The sequence below is a fragment of the Mastomys coucha genome, unplaced genomic scaffold (assembly GCF_008632895.1).
Source record: "Mastomys coucha isolate ucsf_1 unplaced genomic scaffold, UCSF_Mcou_1 pScaffold22, whole genome shotgun sequence".
NCBI classification, from domain to species: Eukaryota; Metazoa; Chordata; class Mammalia; order Rodentia; family Muridae; genus Mastomys; species Mastomys coucha.
This window is the reverse complement of record NW_022196905.1, coordinates 147,624,972-147,635,832: the sequence shown is the minus strand read 5'-3', so window position 1 is coordinate 147,635,832 and position 10,861 is coordinate 147,624,972. Positions and strand designations below refer to the sequence as shown.

At 40.3% G+C, this 10,861-nt stretch overlaps 1 protein-coding gene across 1 annotated transcript in view; it reads right to left on the bottom strand.

The window, feature by feature from the left end:
• LOC116068856 (zinc finger protein 431-like) overlaps positions 1 to 10,314 on the bottom strand; it is a 193,800-nt gene extending 183,486 nt beyond the window's left edge. Inside the window, exon 1 of the mRNA XM_031338952.1 lies at positions 9,924 to 10,314. The gene's annotated coding sequence lies outside the window, so the exon portion shown is untranslated. The remainder of the gene's footprint in view (positions 1 to 9,923) is intronic.
• Between the last annotated feature and the right edge of the window lie 547 nt (positions 10,315 to 10,861).

Here is a 10,861-nt window from a genome sequence, read left to right as displayed (position 1 = left end):
GGACCTCAAGTTCCCGTTCGTGGAGCTCCCACGGGATGAAGTGAAGCTGTGGACCGGCTTCCTTCAGGTAGTCAGAATGTTATGCACCTGCAATCCAATGACCCAGAAAGCTCAGGCAGTATTAATGTCATGAATATATGCCATACTGAGAAACAGAATATTCTCTCTACCAAATTTCAAAATTCACAATGTGGATGAAGATCAACACAACAGCATATCCTTGACATGTACCAAAATCTACATTCTATCCCATCATCCAATAATATAAAAACAAACTAACAAACAAACAAAGAAAAAGCTAGGTATATCATGTTGGCCCACATTTAATCCCAGCACTCTGGAGCCAGTCTTTTAAGTTTGAGTCCACCTGTTCTACACACCTACTTTCAGGACAGCCAGTGCTACACAGAGAAACGTTGTCTTCAAAAACAAAAACAACAAAATTAAAATGTAATTTAGGGGTAGTCTATAATGGTGAAGGCAAGACACCATAAGAATGAAGATGACTAATGAGATCCAACCACAACACAGTAGACACATATACACACACACATACACACTCACACTCACACACACATACACACACACACACACACACACACACACACACAGGAAATGGGTTGAGTCTATAGACACTCAAATCTCATCCCCAATAAGCAATCTAGAAAGGTTCCTCCTACAAAAGCTTCAATTGAGAAGACTGAGTTGGCCAGAGGCAGGCTGACTCCATGATGGGCTACAAACTGACAGTATGGGAAACTAGGCTTATGTTTCTGTTTCCCAGAACTGGAAAAGTGCAAACAAGTCAATTCGAGGAAAATTACCCTCAAAGGCTGCCAGTCAGGAGCTTCTAGGAGCTGCCCCTGCCACTAGGCCTCAGCAAACCTAAACAAAGAATACTTAGCATTCGTTCTGGAAAGTCTCCTAAATTCCCCAGAACCTTAACCTATTCCAAAGACACCCATACCACGCAATCAGAATAAAGTTCATCTACTCCTCCCTGGAATTCCCCTAACTGGCTTTAAATTGTGCTTGCAAAACTCACATGTCTGTATCCATCATAGTGAATGGTAGACCCCTGTCTAATAGAACTCTTCAGAATAAAACACTTTTGCATATTATTTGAGTTGGGGTCTTCCTTCAGTGATTCTTGAACCCTAACATTAGAAGCTCTCCCAAAGAAAGCCACAAAAGAGAAAAAAGTGTTCCAAGATATCATCCTATCTGGGAGCTTTTAGACTCAATCAACTACATTCTGATCATGGTCATCCATGATGAAAATGCTGAGCTTAACGTCAATGACCCTAATAGTCTGCAGTAGCCCATACATTCTTCAAATGTCAAAGTTTCTTATGACACTCTTTTTTTTCCCCTCAAGATTTATTTATTTCATTTATATAAGTACACTGTAGCTGTCTTCAGACACATCAGAAGAGGGCATCAGATCCCATTACAGATGGTTGTGAGTCACTGTGCGGTTGCTGGGATTTGAACTTAGGACTTCTGGAAGAGCAAGCAGCCAGAGATCTTAACCACTGAACTATCTCTCCTTCCCCTTTTCTGACAATCTTGGCTGCTACATCTTGTAAAATCAAAAAGCAAGTTATATCTTTCCAACATACAAAGACACAGAATGCTCCTTCCCATTCCAATAGAGAGGAATGTGTTTATAGTGAGGGGAAACTGGACCAAGGCAGGAAACCCAGCAGGACAAACATCAAATCAGACACAAGGGGCCTCAGTTTCAAAAGGCTTAGATGGCCCTATCCCTGAAACTTCTCAAACATTTCTCAGTTCAGTTACTTGTCCTCCCTATACATAGTTCTCCATGGCAGGTGTCTCATAGCTTAGGTATCTCAACATCTTGTGGTCTCAAAATGCAACTCAGGCTTCATCTTCACAAGTTCATTCAATACACTCTCACAGTACCCTCCCTCACTGGGGCTCTGACTCTGGCAAGCATCGATGGCTGGAACAGTACTGAAGTGAAAACACAGGGGAAGAATCCATGACCTTAAATTTTACATCTTTCTTATTTCCAGAATTTGGGTGCTCCTATCAAGTTTGGGTTCTAAATTGGGATGCTTGGACCACAGTTGTAGCAAGTATTATATGAAGTTCCTTCCAGAGACTAGGAATCAGTTTGCCTATCCTACCTTCCCTTCATTGAAGGCATAGTAGGATGGTATGTTTTTTCTTAGGCTTTCACTCCTGAATCCAGGCCTCTGTGTCAGCATTTGGCTGTCATTTGAAACTACCCAGTGATGTTTTTCTCTACAAGCCACAGAATTTGCTTTTATTTTTGCCTAACTTGTTTTTTTTATTTTAGTCCTGAGTTACTAGTAATAGTCATCTAACAAATTCAATATTCCACCTAAGATACACAACCAATTATTTTTTAATTCTGCCTTACTCAATTTCTCAGAGCATGGGAAGAATAAGAAAGATTTTGGGTCAAATTACCAAACAAATGACCTCTAGCTAAATTTTTCATCGAGTCTATTTTCTTTCTTTTTTTTTTTTCTTCTTTTTTTTTTTTAAAGATTTATTTATATGTAAGTACACTGTAGCTGTCTTCAGACACCCCAGAAGAAGGGGTCAGATCTCATTGCGGATGGTTGTGAGCCATCATGTGGTTGCTGGGATTTGAACTCACCACCTTCAGAAGAGCAGTCGGCACTCTTAACCGCTGAGCCATCTCTCCAGCCCATCGAGTCTATTTTCAACTGAAATCCTATGACCTCAACTTCTGTCGGTATTACTTGCAATACTCAAATCTTCCAGATACTACAACAATGCCAATTAAGCTCTGAGTACATATTTCTATGCTGTTTGTCATCTCAATTCCTGATATCTCCCACACTCCTCCAAAAGAAAGAACATTTCCAGTTTCTGTCCAGTAACAAAATCACTTTCTGCATTCCCCACCCCCTTGGTTCTTGCTACTTTGCTACTTTGACTAAATCAGCTAACCAAAAGCATCTCAGGTAATGAACAGGTTCAAACAACTGATGGAATGTCAGATCACAGTCCATCATTTTGGGAGTTTAGGATAGAAACTCAAGCTTCAAGAAAATAAGTCAAAAACCATGGACAAACTTTGTTTCTTGCCTTGACCTCTTGCTCGGACACTGTTTCATGCTCAGCTAGCTCATGTAGCCCAGGCCCACTTGTCTAGGGATCTTGCCGCCCTCAGTGGAAGAGCCTTCCCACATCAGTCACCACACAACACAATCTATCAGGGACACAGCATCCAGCCATTTTGATAAGGGCATGACCTCAATTGAGGCTCCCTCAGATGTGTACAACATCTCTAAAATGCTGGCAACTGAAGCTCATTAGGACAAACAGACAATAATATATCAGAAAGTTTTAAAAACCCAAATCAAATGTGTTAACCATATCAATCACTTAAATAGCAAAAACCCACAAATTGCTGATTTCAACAACTGGAAGACAGAGCTGCCAAGAAATGAGAGGCAAGCTTTCAGGATTAAGAAAAGGAAACTAAAACTGTTTCCCAAACTGTTAAACACGCAAGAAACTGATAGTAAATTTTCAGAAGACAAAAATAGGTGGTATATCATTTTCCAGAGAAACAACAATATGATTAGATTATAATGAATAAGATCACACAACATAGATAGCACCACATACAAAAGTAGACAGAAAGACAGACAGATGTATAAGTCTTTTAAACATGAAGTACAAAACTATGATAAAAAAATTAAGAAATTACAGGCCAATACTCATCCCATGTACTCTGTTTCTCCTCTTTGCCAATAGTAGAAAGTAGATTAGAAGTGGCAAAAACCCAGTCAATTGGACATAGAGGCAGCTTAAGAAATGGGAAAAGATTTTTCTTGACACCGAATCCACATTTTATAGAGGCCTAATATACAAAATATATAAAGACCTCAAGAGGGCTGGTGAGATGGCTCAGTGGGAAAGAGCACTGACTGCTCTTCCAAAGGTCATGAGTTCCAAGCCCAGCAACCACGTGGTGGCTCACAACCACCCGTAATGAGATCTCCTGGTGTCTGAATCAGCTACAGTGTACTTATATATAATAATAATAAATAAATCTTTGGGTCGGAGCAAGCAGGGACTGAGTGAGTGGAGTTGACTAGAGCGGGTAGGCCAACCGAAGTGAGCAGAGGTCCTAAAAATTCAATTCCCAGCAATGACATGAAGGCTCACAACTATCTGTACAACTATCAATACACTATGTGTATTCACATAAATAAATAAATAAATAGATAGATCTTAAAAAAAAAAAAACCTCAAGAAACTAGGGTTTCCAAAGCAAGAAATTCAGTGAAAAAATGGGGTATAGATATAAACAAAAAATTCTCAACAGAGGAATCTGAAAAAGCTGAGAAATACTTAAAGAAGTCGTCATCATCTTAGCCATCGGGGAAATAAAAATCAAAACTACCTTGAGAATCTATCTTGTACATGTCAGAATGGTTAAGATCAATAATCAAGTTGATGTGTTAGAACGGTGGCTCGAGTCAGGACACACCACACACTAGGACCAAGCAGTTCCATGTGTAAGAGGTTTAATTGAGAGGGAGAGAGGGGGCAGTAGCAGAGAGAGAGGAGGGAGAGAGAGAGCTCGAGGGACATTCCCCATATATTTATATGGATTCTGACATAGTGGCTGCAGATAAAGGTGGGAAGTGAGCCCAATGGGAATATGGTGGCTTTTGCCCTGGTGAGAGGTCTGTGAGGCCCACCCATGCGACGTCACGGGCTTTGGAGGCCCTGATGCTAACAGAAGTGACAGCTCATGCTGGCAAGGATGTGAAGAAAGGGGAACAACTCTCCACTGCTTGTGGGGTGCAAACTAATATAGCCACTATGGAAGTCAGTATTTCCTCAGAATCATGGTTCCTCAGAACACTGAGAATCCATCTATTTCAAAACCCAGCTACACTGCTCTTGGGAATGTATCCAAAAGGTGCTCTACCCTACCACAAGGACATTTGCTCAACTATGTTTATAGCGTATTTATTCATACTAGCCAGAGACTGGAAACAATCTAGAGGTACCTCAACTGAAGAATTGATAAACAAAAAATGTGGTACACTTATACAATGGAGTATTACTCAGCTGTGATTTACAGGCAAGTGAATGCAACTAAAAAGAACCAAAAATAAAATAAAATAAAAAAACAAAAACCCAAAACTCACCCTAAGTCAGGTAACTCACACCCAGAATGACAAACGTGGCATGCATTCACTTATAAGTGGATATTACCTCTTAGGTAAATAATAATCAAGGTATACCCCACAAACCCAGAGGCTAGATAAAGAGGTGGGCTATAGATAGAAGCACAGATCTCCTTCTAAGGGGAAATAGAGTAGTTTCTGTGAGTAGACTGGGGTTTGATGGGAACAGAGGTGGGGAGGGTCAGTTGTGGGATGCAAGGTTAAAGTACAATAAAGGGAGAAACAGCTGGAATTAGTAGTCATTTTGGGGCTAGACTAAAAACCTAGTACAACAGCAACTTCCTGGATGCTGTAAGGTGACCCTAATGAGGACTCCAAGTAATGGAGGATATGGAGTCTGAACTGATCATCCTTTGAAGCTGTACTGGCTAGTTTTGTGTGTCAACTTGACACAGGCTGGAGTTATCACAGAAGGGAGCTTCAGTTGGGGAAGTGCCTCCATGAGATCCAGCTGTGGGGCATTTTCTCAATTGCCCCTTGTGGGTGGTGCCATCCCTGGGCTGGAGGTCTTGGGCTCTATAAGAGAGCAGGCTGAGCAAGCCAGGGGAAGCAAGCCAGTAAAGAACATCCCTCCATGGCCTCTGCATCAGCTCCTGCTTCCTGACTGGCTTGAGTTCCAGTCCTGACTTCCTTGGTGATATACAGAAATACGGAAGTAAGCCGAATAAGCCCTTTCCTCCCCAACTTGTTTCTTGGTCATGATGTTGTGCAGGAATAGAAACCCTGACTAAGACAGTAGCCAACCAGGGCTTCAATTGTGGAAATGGATTACATTTGGTAGAGCTATTGGCCAATGTGGTCCCTTGGATATCCTTAAACAATCCATGCTGATGCTAGGACAAAACTTTACTCTTAGATAACTGACAGCAGGGCCCCATCAATGAGGACAAATTCCACACAGTTCACTGAATGCAGAAATCAAGCAGGTGCAGGCTTGGAGCCTTTGCCCCTATATTCTAGTCTCTTTGAAGAGAGAAGGTACTCTACAGGCTACAGAAAGAAAAACCTGGTCCCCCACCCCTTACACACATACACACACACACACACACCTACAATTAGTCCTTCCTGCAAGATGTGCTGGGGTACGACAGTAACAAACTTGTTTGAGTGGCCAACCAATGTTTGGTTTAACTTGAGAACCTTGACATGAGAAGGAACCCATGACTACCACTGACAGCATTTCTAGGACACTTACAGAGACTTAAATGGCAAGCATATAGACAGCATGGGTCTGTGCCAAGTCCTCTGCTGATATGCTATGGTTGTTAGCTTGGTGTTTTTGTGGGACTCCTAACAGTGAGAGCAGTAGTAATTCTGACTCTTTTGCTTCATCTTGAGACTTTTCCTACTATCAGGTTGCCTTGTCCAATATGAAGGCTTTCACCTTGTCTTTTTCCATCTTGTTTTGTCCTGTTAGGCTGTCCTCTCTTGGAGGTCTGCTCCTTTTTGAAGACGAAATGGGGTGATAGGGTGTTGGATCTTGGGGAGAGGAGGATAGGTAAAGTGGGGGCGGGGGGCGTATCTGGGAAGAGTGTAGGGAGGAAAAACAGTGCTCAGGATATATTGAATGAGAGAGAATGTATCTTCAATTGAAAATTAATTCAATATTGCTTAAATGAAAATGCAAAAAAGGTAATAATGAACAAAGAAAAGCAAAAAGTGAAGACAGAGATAGTATGATTGTGACACATACAGTTCTCATTCTGATTTTGTAGACTGAGATCATCACACAGGACTGTAAAAATATCGTCTTGAAGGCTTACTTCCTTCTTCTGATAATCTAGACCTAGTCCTGGAAGCTCCTAGCCTCCCTACAATCTTATCTACGTCTAGAATGTTTGGGGCATCTGAGACTTAACTGCTGAATAAAATCACCCTTCCTTTTTCTTTCTGAACTCTGGCTGGCTGGTCAACTCAGCTGTTGTGACGAAAACTCCTCTTCATGCTAACAGATTCAAACTGCTTTCACTTCTGACTGAGTTGTTGTGCTCAGCCTCAAATGAACTCTAGCATCCTTTCTCATCTTCTGGCACACTCTCATTCTCTGGCTTGTTCTTTCTTCACCTGGGTCTAGCTTGTTTTGTTCTCTCTTTAGTCTGTCTCTGGAAAACTCTCCAGGTGAGACTGCCTCCTCCTCTCACCCTCTGAGCTGCTTCCTCTTATGCTGCCTCTCTTCCCTCTCCCTCCTCTTGAGACTTGGGCATATCCTATTCTGTCAGATCTTTCCCTGATTCATCATTTTGCCAGCTACTCAATTAGACATTGCTTTCAAACATGAGTGCTTCCTTCTAAAACTAACATTATTTTCATCTTTTGGGAGCAAACATGTGTACTATGGGCTGTGCCACATCACAATTAGAAACAGCTTCTCCTCCCAACACACCCACTGAGTAAATCGGATCGTCTGTGGGTTTACAATGTGATCAAATACCCTGCAACACAGGAGTTCATGATAAGATCATCTTGGGCCCAGTCGATATCTGTGAAGTCAGAAGTTTTACTTTCAGCAATGTGAAATATATATCACATAGGAAACAAAAGCAGTCATTTTCTTGTCTTAGCTTTCACTAGTTTGGAATGTGGAATTACAATGCTTCTCATTTCATTCCAAACAAATACTCTTGAATGATTTCAAGGAAAACTAATGTTTAAATAACTATTCAACAAAAATAAATATGTGATGTTGTACAAAATTGCTACATTAATTATATTATGCATTAAGAATAAACAAACTATGTACAAAAATGTTGTTTAAACATGTTCTCCAAAGCAAAAAAGAAAGTGTTAACATTAAGGTAAGTTAGTTAATGCAGAGAAAATAAAGATATGAGTCAGTTATTTAATACTATTATATGTTTGTTCAATTGTAATATATCATCAGTATTTAAATTCAAACAAAACATGAGTTTCTTAAACTCATTTTTACTTTTTCATTCAATATGACTCACTGGCAGAAACCTCTCATGCCATCCAAATAAAAGCTACTTTCTGTATTTTTATAGTATACTTTAATACCACATTTGCTTCCCATCTAAAACAACTCTTGTTACAGAAAGCTTGATATTTCATTTCTGTTCTCCACATAGTGTTCTAAATAAACATTAGAAAAACCCTTTGAAGGAGATTGCTTCAGCTAGATTCTTTGCTTTCTGCCCTTCTGTAGGAATATTGCAGAAATTTGACGTTGAGCTAGGACATGGAAGTAGGTTCAGAAAAGAAAATTTACATTTGGGCTAATATAAGGCTCAGGGTAAACTCAGCCAAGGAATGTGTGGCATTCTTTTTATCTTGTTCATCCTGATAAGCCCCAAAGAGCAATGATCCCTGGACTTTGTTTATTGTCTTGTTTGTTCTTAGAACTGACCTTATTATTTCCATGTACTTAAAATATTATAAAAGCAGGCTTGAGAAAAATAAACTAGCACTGGCTGGAGTCATGTTATAGTGTTGTCTAATTGTCTTCTTTTCAATCCTTGCTCTCCCTTGAGATCTTGCTGACTGACCCAGCTGGCTTGGTCACCCTTCCTTTTCCACTGCTACCTGCAGGGTAGACAAAATGGTTCAAGTTCTCATATCCATCTGACAGTAAGAGTGCACTAAAGAATAAAATTATATGGGAAAAAGAAATAGGTTGACAATGCTTAAGCTGTAATTACATGTCGTTTTTGTGATCAATACAGCACTGACTGTGAGAGTCTTCACAAGTACTTAATCCTCTAACCATTGCTATTGTCTTCATTCCTTTACCATAATGTTCCCTTGAGGCACCCAGCTTCTCCTCAACAAATGAGCATTGAGCTAATTCTCATATTTAGGCTACCATGAATACAACTGCAATGAACATAGAATTCTGGTACTTCTTAAAACTAATTTCAAGTGCATGGGAACTATACTGAGAAGACTGCTGGGATCCACAGCAATTCTGTCATTTTATGAGAACCCAGTAGAATGGGGTTGCTTGGGAGTAGGTATTATGTCCAAATGTATCAGAAAACATATATTAAATATGGGCAATTTTTATCAACTATAACACAACAAAGTCTTAACTGATTTTAGTTTATATCTATGGAAAATCCCAACCTACTGCTATCAGACTTTATTGCTAATACACAATCCTGTGTCACACACATATTCATTGTTCAATACTGGAAAATGTTTTATTTTCCCTCTTTTTGTTTTCTCAATTGAGGTATACTTAGTGAGATATCATTTATGTGACCCTAACAATGCATGCTGTGTCACTAAAGACTATGCTAAAGTCCTCTTTCTATGAATTTGTACATTATTTCACCTGAGTTTCAGTTTCACACACTTACAACTGTAAACAACACCACTATAGTGATGTTTTCAAAAAAAAAAGAAAAAAAGAATATTGGGTATGTTTAATTTGCAGCACAAAGTCAAAACAATCTAAACAAAACTCCTAACAAGAAAGCTGATTCCAAAGCTATCTGCCATGAGAAAAAACCTCAGAATTTTCATTAGGATTCTGAAGAAATAGTACACATTTTGGCACAATGTAAATTCCATCCATACTTATTACAGAGCTACAACAATCAAAATCTTTACAACATTTATGAAAAAATAATGATATGTAGAGAAAAAATCCAAGCACATAAGCACCAAATTATAGTCAAGTCTCAATCAAAAGACCTCAGGAAACTCAGCCAGGGAAAATGTGAACATGACCTATGATTGCATGTGTATACAAATGGAATAAACACAGACTTCACAACTCCCACAAAAATAACTCAAAGTGACCCCTAACTGTCTCATTTCTGACCCCTCCAGTCACTACTGACCTCACTTCCAAACAGTGGCTCTACAGCTCTCTCTGTATGGAGGTGATCAGAAAGGTGGCCTATGGCTCTGCAGCACGTAATGCCCCCTTGTGACCTCACACAAGGCCAGCCCCACTGAGCCCACACACAAACCTAGGCTGAATAATAATTTAATGTCTGCTTCCTGCCACGTGGATTATAGCATATGATGTAGAATCTGCCCTACCCACCTGCACACTACCATGCACACTTGAGAAACCTCTGCATCTCAGAAACTCCTTGTGGACCCTGGAACTGAAGTTCCCTCAATCACTCCATTCATTGGGACTGGTGATAGTGCAAAGGTAAAAGGATTATAAACAAATATTGCTGAAGGATGATCCCCATAACCTCATCTCTACCCATTTCTAAACTATTTGTCAAATTTATCACACAAAACTGAATTTGCAATACGATGTTCAGAACTTCTAGGAACCAGAATTTCAGTTTTGAAATCTGTCTTCTGCACACCAAAAGCAATGCTTCAGTGTGTACACCGGGCAGTGACATTATAAGCTACACAGCTTCCTATGGCCAGAGCTGCAGAGCCTCCTCCTCCCCAGGGAATGCACAGATCTCAGGCAGGCTCAGAGGCTAAGGGTCTTTTCGCAGGTAACCACACAGTACCCAAAGAACCAATCTGGTTCACAGTCCATCTCAGTCCAATCAGATTGGACTCTGATTGCTTAGCCAGCCTGTTCTTCCTGGTGGCTGCCACAATCACAATGGCATGGCTTGTGGTCTCCCTCACAGCTCTCTGATGAACTGCATCAGAGGAGAATATGGAAAGAACCTGCAGCTACCTCC